Raw genomic sequence first — 12,235 nt, 5'->3', positions numbered from 1 at the left:
AACTCCATTTTGCACCATCCAAAACCTCTAACTGTAAAAGACATGTTGTCATTTTTGGGCCTGACTGGTTACAGCAGGACCTATGTCCCAGACTATGTTGGCCTTACTTCCCCTTTGCGCGCTTTGGTAAATGAACAAGGCATGAGAAACCTCTCTGCTCCCCTCTCATGGACTACAGAAACAGAACAGGCGTTTATAAAGTTAAAACAACAGCTTTCTGTCGCCTCTGACCTTGCTGTGCCAGATTATGCTTTGCCTTTTCATCTTGATGTTTCTGGAACTGGAACCCATATCAATGGTATCCTGTTCCAGAAAAAAGGGGGAGAGAGAAAAGTGTTGACATATGTAAGCGTAATGCTTGACAACACTGAAAAACGCCACCCACCGTGCACACAACACGTTTCTGGACTTGCAAAAATCATTCAGAAAACAGCACACATAGTGATGAACCACCCACTAAAAATTTTGACATCACACAGTGTGGTGGCCTACGTCTCCTCACAGGCCTTCACACTCACTTCACTCAGGCAGAGACGCCTCAGTACCATTTTGGAAGCACCACACATCACCTACTCACATGAAGGCATAAACATGGCTGATCACATGGGATCGGGGGAACCACATATGTGTGAAGAGGTTGTGCAGGTACAGGAGAAAATCAGGCCAGATTTGCAGGCAGAACCTCTAATGGATGCAGAAAAAGATTGGTTCACAGATGGATGTTGTTTCAGAACTGAAAGTGGAATGTTGAAGGCTGCATGGGCAATAGTGGAACAGACAGACATGAGATGGAAAACAGTGAAGGCAGAGCAGTTGACAGGACAACAGTCTGCACAGAGAGCTGAACTGAGAGCGGTGATTGAAGCCTTAAGGATGGGAAAGGGACAGAAAGTGAATATATACAGTGATTCAGCTTATGCTGTGGGAGCAGTGCATGTGGAGCTCAAGCAGTGGCTAAGAGCTGGTTTTTTGACAGCCAGCGGAAAGCCTATTAAACATGAGATGGAAATGAGGGAATTAGCGGAAGCACTGTTGTTACCTGTTAAGGTGGCAGTGGTAAAATGCAAAGGACACAGTGCCGGATTGGATTTAGTGGCATTAGGTAACAAACAGGCCGACTTAGTAGCTAAGCAGACAGCTGGTTACTTACCCTCCCTGATTATGGTAATGGACCCAGAAGCCACACCCCCTCCAGAAAGACCACCCATACAACTAGGCCTAGCCACAATCAGAGAGTTACAGGACAAAGCCAGCCCCCAGGAAAAATCATTATGGGTAACAAGAGGAGCCACAAACACAGATGTGTGGCGGGGCCCAGATGGAAGGCCCATTCTACCGCCAGGGGTCAGACAGACAGCAATGGAAGAGGCACATGGAGTGGGGCATGTGGGACCTGCACAAATGATGAGGAATTTAGCTGGCTGGTGGCACCCTTATCTAAAAGACATGACAAAATACATGGTTAAAACCTGTAAGGAGTGCAACCAATTTGGAATCAAGCCCGCCTTCAAGCCAATAGCAGGGTACTTCCCCATCCCACTTTGCCCAGGGAAAGAAATAATCATTGATTACACAGACATGGTGGACAGAGTAGGTAGTTACAGGTACCTGCTGGTGGCTGTGGATGCATTTTCAGGTTGGCCAGAAGCCTGGCCGACAGCAAGTGAAAACAGTAGAACTGTGGTGAAGTGTCTGATTAATCATTATATACCACAGCATGGGTTTCCCGAGGTCATAAGGTCGGACAATGGTTCACATTTCAGGAACCACGATCTGCAGAGGGTTGAAGCCGCATTAGGTTTGAAACATAAGTTTGGCTCAGTTTACCACCCCCAGTCCCAGGGGAAAGTGGAAAGGATGAATCAAACTCTAAAAACTAAATTGGCTAAAATCTGTGCACAGACCAAATTAGCTTGGGTTAAGGCATTGCCTCTTGCATTAATGTCCATAAGATGCTCAGTAAATCAAACCTCTGGTTACACTCCATTTGAGTTGGAGCATGGCAGGCCTTTTCCTGGCCCCTCCTCTCGCCTGTTAATGTCGGATGAAGCTGATTCAGACCTCGATCCGAGGACATATTATAACATGCTCCGCAGTTTTGTTGCCCAGTATTCCTCACAGGTCGCTGAAAGAAACCAGCAAGAGCTGAAAGAGGCGGCTACACCTGGAATGGACTACGTCCTCCTGAAAGTCACAAAGAGAAAGTGGGCTGAGCCTCGCTGGACAGGCCCTTACCGCATAACAGAGCGGACCTCCCACGCTGTCAGGCTCGAAGGGAAAGGTGACACCTGGTTTCATTACACACAGTGCGCTGCTGCCACCGAACCAGGAAGAACCTTGAGAGAGGTGCAGAAGGACCTGTCAGAAGGAGCTGCAACAGCATCACCAACCACTTGAGGGAGCCAAAGCTCAACCTACAAGCCGGCTGGTTACAAAAGGGGGTGTTCTTCATACTGAACTAAACATTTTCTTTATTTTTAACATCTTTTATGACTTTGCTTTTATATTGGCTTGAGTTTTTAAGATTTACATTTTACATTGCAATAGTTTTGACCGCTGAAAGCTCATTTAAAGTTGTGTCACTGATACTTTTTGTTGCTCTTTAACTCCTAGAACACGCCCTTGGCGAGGTGGGGGGAACTGGACCACCGTTCTGTGCCCCATCATCCTGTATTAGAAGACATACAAGCTAAGTAAACATGTCTTGGCCCTTTCCCCCTGAAATGACAGGCAGGCAAAGATGTTGCGTCTTTGTTTGCTTCCTGGCCCTGGGTCTCATTCCCATTGGCATAATCCTGATCTGTGAAGGGCCCCCGACACTTCTGACACCTTCAAGTTCAAAAGCTTCGCCCCTTTCTGACAGTCCCAATCTGACAAATGTAGCCCCTAGGGTCTTGCCCACCACTTCCTCTCCAGTTTTGCCCACGCCCGATCGATTTAGAAAGAAACGAGACACGGTTACCTCCTGTACCCCAAGTACGACTAGAATGATTACTCTCTGTGTCCCCAACAATAAAAGTTGGGTAGTTGAAATAGATTTCGCTAGCTTCCCAGTCACTCCCGTCACCAAAGACCAAGGGGGGGATCTTTTTAACCTTGCAGTACATCTCTCCTCCTCAGTGTGGTATATAACCCTGGGAGGTTGGCATCAGTGGAAGTGGTCCAGTTTAGTGTCAGAAACGGACCTCGATTGGTCCAAGCACTCTAGGGGTCAGGCTTTGCACTGGAGAAACCAAAATATGCTCAGAATAGCAAAAAAACCGGATCTTTCAGGCTTAATTTTTACCCTAAAGGATCTGGCCTTGACCTCCTGTCAACAATTTATACTTGCCCCTTGGACTGATCGCACCGCCCTGTATTGGCAAATGGAAATATGCCCTAGCGTTGGTGCAGCTCCAAGCTCTGTAGTTAAAGATGATAACCCCACCTTTAATGGCCCTCCGGTGACATATACAAACGGGGGGAGAAACGGCCGAATACGCATTGTAGACACAAATAAAATGTCTAAAGATGACCTCTTCCAAATTCTAACCGGTATTTCTGGAGCAACAAACAACTGGTTACTACTAGCTGAACAAGCTGCTGACAAGACGGCTTCCGACTGCATAGTTTGTATGGGAGCCCGCCCCACTTTAAGAGTTGTACCGGCGCCAGTCAATAGTGCATGCCTCCTGCATCTTATGAACAATACAAAACGAGGTCATTGCTCATATCTGGAAAACCACTTTCCTAAAACTCAACGCTCGGTCTCCAATAAACCACCTTTCTTTTCTTCAGATGTAGCTGTGAACAATTTCACTTGTATTAACCTGACTGGCAATGCAGTAAAACTAGGTAGCTTGAACTCTTCTTGGTGCACTGAGATGACGGTTATGAAACCAAACTTCCGACCTACGGCTAGGGCTGATTTGTGGTGGTGGTGTGGCAAAAACAAGTTATATGATGGTTTCCCTCGGGGTGCGTCAGGTCTTTGCGCTCTCATAACTCTTATTTTACCTGTTTTAGTCACTCCAGTAGATCTCTCTATAGAAGTACACGAAGTTGGCCTCCCATCCTCCTCTGAACGCCGCTCTAAACGTTCTCTAATCCCAGGTTCAGCTCATAATCCAACCTATATTGATGCTGTAGGTATACCCCGTGGGGTCCCCGATGAATATAAACTGCGAGACCAGGTTAAAGCAGGATGGGCCTCGATACTTTGGATGGTTGAAATAAATGCGAATGTAGACAGAATTAACTACATTCACTTTAATGTGCAACTGTTGGCTAATTACACTCGAGATGGTTTTGAAGCTGTGCATGCACAGTTATCTGCCACTTCCCTAATGGCTTTCCAAAACAGGGTCGCAACGGATTTTCTCCTCGCAGAAAGAGGCGGAGTCTGCAGCCTTTTTGGTCAGGAGTGCTGTACCTATATCCCCAATAACACAGCTCCTGATGGTTCCCTCACTAAAGCTATTACTGGTCTCACAGCTCTTACTGTTAAAATGAAGGAACACTCGGGCGTTGATACTGCCATGTGGGACTCTTGGCTTAACATGTTTGGCAAATATAAGGCCCTTGTAGCTTCCATCCTAGTTTCCATCTCAGTTTTTGTTGCTATCCTAGTCACCTGCGGTTGCTGTTGTATTCCATGCATTCGATCCCTCTTCCAGAGACTGATTGTTACAGCTCTCACTCCTGAGGATAAGGATCTCGCCCGGCAGATGCCTTTATTGGCTAGTCAACTTCCCACCTCCTCGCCAACGGATGATGAAAACTCTGATCGTGAGGGTGACGAACATTATCGTCTTTCTCTTGTTTAAATGCTTCTAGAATGGTTGTTTCTCTGTGGTGTTTTGTATTAGACTTGTTATTAATTGTTTCCCTCACCCACTTCCTCTTGAAGGATATATCTGGTTGAACTGTGTCTGGTCGGGTTGTGAGGGTTAAGCGATGTTCTCAGGGTCTCCGGACTTAAGCCTGAGCGAATGTGTACTCCCACCACTGGATATGAATTGTTTTTTTTCCACACCCCTTCCTCACGTTTTACCATATTCACTTTTGAATGTCCTTAGCAGTTACCGTTCTGGGTTTATTTTACGATTGATTTATTCTTTCACATTTTCACGTTTATATCTCTCATTATTATAGTATACTCTGCACTCTCCACATTTTTATCATTACTTATGCTTTTTGGTTGCTAGGTTACAGGAACTGTTAATTTTGTGTCACTACCCTGGTTGCACTGACTCGTTGTATCCTTTTGTGCAGGACAGCTGTTACTGCTTTCATCGGGAACCGAGACTGCTTGCAGCCGACCCCTGGGCAGGGTGGTGCCTGGACTCTTTTCTCCTCATCTGCAATGACAGATAATGACAAATGATAAGACCCGAGGAGTTTTTCGAGCCAGGCTTCGACACGTCTCTGTGTTCCTTTGAATGTTACTTATTTTTGTGTGTTGACCCATTTAAGATGGGTCAAAAGGGGGATTTGAAGAAAATATAATCTGATCAAACATTATTCAGCTTTAAATATTGTTCAGCTTTAAAGTTACTGTGCAACTGTGTAATAAAAATGTGTGCTCACGACTTTGGCCTTGAGAGCGATAAGAAGCGATCGCCTCATCCTGCAGGTGGAAGATATCTGCAAGCGAAGAGGCTAGAACACCCAAGGCCGCTTTCCTTTTATGGAGTTGTTTTTCTGCTAATGCAGCACTTTCCTCACAACCCCCTCCTGTAAGTTTTAGAGAATATATACCCATCCTCACAGCAAATATGAGGAATCTCCTGATGTGAGCTGTGTTGAGAGATTGTCTCTGTCTCAATAAAAGTTCACTGATTCCCCATCTGCTGCAGGTGTCCGGTTGTCTTCATTCTCCGCCAGCCTGGTTAAGTCAATTCCTCCTTAACATCTAAAAGAACCTATTTAATGAAGGAAGACGGGTTCACTTTGTGTTTAATATTATTCTATTGCTGTTGTTGTTTTTTTTATATCCTTCAATCTATACAGAAAAAAGGAACATGATAACATCTTTTAAAAAATCCCAAAGCATATCCAACTATAGTCATCAGAATGCCATATACTTATGACTTTTGGGGACGTTTCTAACACAAATACACTCCGCTTTAACCTAAATGGGGACATTCAATGAGAAACTTTCCTTAGGGAACTGGTAAATACAACGAACTCATTACACATACCTCAACATATGCATATGTTTCATAATGAAAACATAACCCTTGCTTGACTGTGGGGATCATTGATAAATTGTTTACAGACTTCATGGATAGATTTATACTGAAAAAGGGACATGATACTATTTTTAGAAAAAAAATCCCGCAACATATCCAACTATAGTCATTAGTATGCCATATGTTTATGACTTTTGGGGACATTTCTAACACAAATACACTCCGCTCTAACCTAAATGGGGACATTCAATGGGAAACTTTCGTTAGGGAACTGGTTAATACAATGAACTCTGATTATTAAACATCTGCATATATTAAGATATGTGTAATGATTTGGGGGATGGATTGCTTTATCTTAGTCCTCATTCTGATTGGTATTTGTTCCATATTTTCAAATCTTAGACATAATGAAGGATTTTACAACAATAACCCTTACTTGAGTGAGGAGATCACTGATAAATTGTTTGTTGACTTTATAGGTAGATCTATACAGAAAAAAGGAACATGATAACATCTTTTAAAAAATCCCAAAGCATATCCAACTATAGTCATCAGAATGCCATATACTTATGACTTTTGGGGACGTTTCTAACACAAATACACTCCGCTTTAACCTAAATGGGGACATTCAATGAGAAACTTTCCTTAGGGAACTGGTAAATACAACGAACTCATTACACATACCTCAACATATGCATATGTTTCATAATGAAAACATAACCCTTGCTTGACTGTGGGGATCATTGATAAATTGTTTACAGACTTCATGGATAGATTTATACTGCAAAAGGGACATGATACTATTTTTTTTAAAAATTACAAAGCATATCCAACTATAGTCATTAGTATGCCATATGCTTATGACTTTTGGAGACGTTTTTAACACAAATGATTTGGGGGATGGATTGCTTTATCTTAGTCCTCATTCTGATTGGTATTTGTTCCATATTTTCAAATCTTAGACATAATGAAGGATTTTACAACATAACACTTGAGTGTGGTGATCACTGATAAATTGTTCTCGAACTTCATGTATTGAGTTATACTGAAAAAGGGACATGACACTATTTGTAAAAAACAATACAAAAACATATCTGACTATAGTCATAGGTATGCCGTACAGTATACTTATGACTTTTGGGGATGTTTCTAACACAAATACACTCCTCTTTAACCTAAATGGGGACATTCAGTGGGAAACTTTCCTTAGGGAACTGGTAAATACAATGAACTCTGATCATTAAACACATGCATATGTTAAGGTATGTGTAACTACTTTTCGGATTGATTTCTTTATCTTAGTCCTCATTCTGATTGGTATTTGTTCTGTATTTTTAAATCTTAGACATAATGAAGGATTTTACAACAATAACCCTTGCTTGAGTGTGGGGATCATTGATAAATTGTTTACAGACTTCATGGATAGATTTATACTGAAAAAGGGACATGATACTATTTTTAGAAAAAAAATCCCACAACATATCCAACTATAGTCATTAGTATGCCATATGCTTATGACTTTTGGGGATGTTTCTAACACAAATACACTCCGCTTTAACCTAAATGGGGACATTCAATGGGAGACTTTCGTTAGGGAACTGGTTAATACAATGAACTCTGATTATTAAACATCTGCATATATTAAGATATGTGTAATGATTTGGGGGATGGATTGCTTTATCTTAGTCCTCATTCTGATTGGTATTTGTTCCATATTTTCAAATGTTAGACATAATGAAGGATTTTACAACATAACTCTTGAGTGTGGTGATCACTGATAAATTGTTCTCGAACTTCATGTATTGAGTTATACTGAAAAAGGGACATGACACTATTTTTAAAAAACAATACAAAAACATATCCGACTATAGTCATAGGTATGCCATATACATATGACTTTTGGGGATGTTTCTAACACAAATACACTCCTCTTTAACCTAAATGGGGACATTCAATGGGAAACTTTCGTTAGGGAACTGGTTAATAAAATGAACTCTGATTATTAAACATCTGCATATATTAAGATATGTGTAATGATTTGGGGGATGGATTACTTTATCTTAATCCTCATTCTGATTGGTATTTGTTCCATATTTTCATATCTTTGACATAATGAAGGATTTTACAACATAACTCTTTAGTGTGGTGATCACTCATAAATTGTTCTCGAACTTCATGTATTGAGTTATACTGAAAAAGGGACATGACACTATTTTTAAAAAACAATACAAAAACATATCCGACTATAGTCATAGGTATGCCATATACTTATGACTTTTGGGGACGTTTCTAACACAAATACACTCCGCTTTAACCTAAATGGGGACATTCAATGGGAAACTTTCCTTAGGGAACTGGTAAATACAACGAACTCATTACAAATACCTCAACATATGCATATGTTGAGGTATGTGTAATGATTTGGGGGATGGATTACTTTATCTTAATCCTCCTTCTGATTGGTATTTGTTCCATATTTTCATATCTTTGACATAATGAAGGATTTTACAACATAACTCTTGAGTGTGGTGATCACTGATAAATTGTTCTCGAACTTCCTATATGGAGTTATACTGAAAAAGGGACATGACACTATTTTTAAAAAACAATACAAAAACATGTCCGACTATAGTCATAGGTATGCCATATACTTATGACTTTTGGGGACGTTTCTAACACAAATACACTCCTCTTTAACCTAAATGGGGACATTCAATGGGAAACTTTCCTTAGGGAACTGGTAAATACAATGAAGTCTGATTATTAAACACACGCATATGTTAAGGTGTGTGTAACTACTTTTCGGATTGATTTCTTTATCTTAGTCCTCATTCTGATTGGTATTTGTTCTGTATTTTTAAATCTTAGACATAACGAAGGGGTTGTTCTTTTTTTTAACATAACCCTTGCTTGACTGTGGGGATCATTGATAAATTGTTTACAGACTTCATGGATAGATTTATACTGAAAAAGGAACATGATAACATCTTTTAAAAAATCCCAAAGCATATCCAACTATAGTCATTAGAATGCCATATACTTATGACTTTTGAGGACGTTTCTAACACAAATACACTCCGCTTTAACCTAAATGGGGACATTCAATGAGAAACTTTCCTTAGGGAACTGGTAAATACAATGAACTCATTACACATACCTCAACATATGCATATGTTTCATAATGAAAACATAACCCTTGCTTGACTGTGGGGATCATTGATAAATTGTTTACAGACTTCATGGATAGATTTATACTGAAAAAGGGACATGATACTATTTTAAAAAAAAATACAAAGCATATCCAACTATAGTCATTAGTATGCCATATGCTTATGACTTTTGGGGACGTTTTTAACACAAATGATTTGGGGGATGGATTGCTTTATCTTAGTCCCCATTCTGATTGGTATTTGTTCCATATTTTCAAATCTTAGACATAATGAAGGATTTTACAACATAACTCTTGAGTGTGGTGATCACTGATAAATTGTTCTCGAACTTAATGTATGGAGTTATACTGAAAAAGGGACATGACACTATTTGTAAAAAACAATACAAAATCATATCTGACTATAGTCATAGGTATGCCGTACAGTATACTTATGACTTTTGGGGATGTTTCTAACACAAATACACTCCTCTTTAACCTAAATGGGGACATTCAGTGGGAAACTTTCCTTAGGGAACTGGTAAATACAATGAACTCTGATCATTAAACACATGCATATGTTAAGGTATGTGTAACTACTTTTCGGATTGATTTCTTTATCTTAGTCCTCATTCTGATTGGTATTTGTTCTGTATTTTTAAATCTTAGACATAATGAAGGATTTTACAACAATAACCCTTGCTTGAGTGTGGGGATCATTGATAAATTGTTTACAGACTTCATGGATAGATTTATACTGAAAAAGGGACATGATACTATTTTTAGAAAAAAAATCCCGCAACATATCCAACTATAGTCATTAGTATGCCATATGCTTATGACTTTTGGGGACGTTTCTAACACAAATACACTCCGCTTTAACCTAAATGGGGACATTCAATGGGAAACTTTCGTTAGGGAACTGGTTAATACAATGAACTCTGATTATTAAACATCTGCATATATTAAGATATGTGTAATGATTTGGGGGATGGATTGCTTTATCTTAGTCCTCATTCTGATTGGTATTTGTTCCATATTTTCAAATCTTAGACATAATGAAGGATTTTACAACAATCACCCTTGCTTGAGTGTGGGGATCATTGATAAATTGTTTACAGACTTCATGGATAGATTTATACTGAAAAAGGGACATGATACTATTTTTTAAAAATATACAAAGCATATCCAACTATAGTCATCAGAATGCCATATACTTATGACTTTTGGGGATGTTTCTAACACAAATACACTCCGCTTTAACCTAAATGGGGACATTCAATGAGAAACTTTCCTTAGGGAACTGGTAAATACAACGAACTCATTACACATACCTCAACATATGCATATGTTGAGGTATGTGTAATGATTTGGGGGATGGATTACTTTATCTTAATCCTCCTTCTGATTGGTATTTGTTCCATATTTTCATATCTTTGAGATAATGAAGGATTTTACAACATAACTCTTGAGTGTGGTGATCACTGATAAATTGTTCCCGAACTTCCTGTATGGAGTTATACTGAAAAAAGGACATGACACTATTTTTAAAAAACAATACAAAAACATATCCGACTATAGTCATAGGTATGCCATATACTTATGACTTTTGGGGATGTTTCTAACACAAATACACTCCTCTTTAACCTAAATGGGGACATTCAATGGGAAACTTTCCTTAGGGAACTGGTAAATACAATGAACTCTGATTATTAAACACACGCATATATTAAGGTATTTGTTCTGTATTTTTAAATCTTAGACATAATGAAGGGGTTTGTTTTTTTTTAACATAACCCTTACTTGAGTGTGGGGATCATTGATAAATTGTTCTCGAACTTCATGCATGGAGTTATACTGAAAAAGGGACATGACACTATTTTTAAAAATACAATAACTGGTAAATAACTGGAAATGGTAAATACAATGAACTCTGATTATTAAACATATGCATATGTTGAGGTATGTGTAATGATGTGGGGGATGGATTGCTTTATCTTAAACCTCATTCTGATTGGTATTTGTTCCATATTTTCAAATCTTAGACATAATGAAGGATTTTACAACATAGCCCTTACTTGAGTGTGGGAATCATTGATAAATTGTTCTCTGACTTCATGGATAGGTTTATACAGAAAATAGGGACATGATATCAAAAAAAAAATACAAAACTATATCCAACTATAGTCACTAGTATGCCATATTCTTATGACTTTTGGGGACGTTTCTAACACAAATACACTCCACTTTAACCTAAATGGGGACATTCAAAATCCTGCAGTTTATTTATGTTTCTTTGTTTCAGAATAATAATTAAATAAATTAAACAAATAGCATAATATTCCTCTTTATAAAGCTTATTTATTTTTTCCGTTTCATTAGCCTCTCTTAATTAACAAGATAATCCTCATTGTTAGCTTGCACATGAAAAACTTAAGGATGCTAATAAACATCCTTTATTATTTTAGAATCATAAAAGCATAAAAAAAATTAAATCCCCTAAAATATTGAAAGTTTGGTTCATTCAAACATCCCTTGATGTTTAATCCAAGACGGCTCTGAATGTGTAACTTATATGTGGCTAGCTTTTTCGGGCTAATTAGCTCAAGTCTTTTTTTCCCCAAATCATCAAGGGCACATCTAGCAAACCAGTATTAGCAGTTATTACTAAATAACTTTCTTACATTCAAACAGAAAATGCTGAAACTTGTCAGCAGAACCCTTAAGATATAGGTATAAAAAACTAAAAAAGTTTTAATCACTTTTCATACCTTTAAAGCTGCTCTACATGCTGCTGCTTGCACACACCTCTATGGCTGCGATCAAGGCCTATGGTGACATAGAGGTCTTACCTCACCTCCCCTATCTTTAGGCTGTCCCTGCTCTGTCCCTCTTCACTCTCACACACACACGA

The sequence above is a fragment of the Copadichromis virginalis genome, linkage group LG3 (assembly GCF_057382275.1).
Source record: "Copadichromis virginalis isolate Kocher_CV1m ecotype Utaka linkage group LG3, C_Virginalis_male_GT1.1, whole genome shotgun sequence".
Classification (NCBI taxonomy): domain Eukaryota; kingdom Metazoa; phylum Chordata; class Actinopteri; order Cichliformes; family Cichlidae; genus Copadichromis; species Copadichromis virginalis.
The sequence above is the reverse complement of the archived record's forward strand: the minus strand, read 5'-3'. Positions refer to the sequence as shown.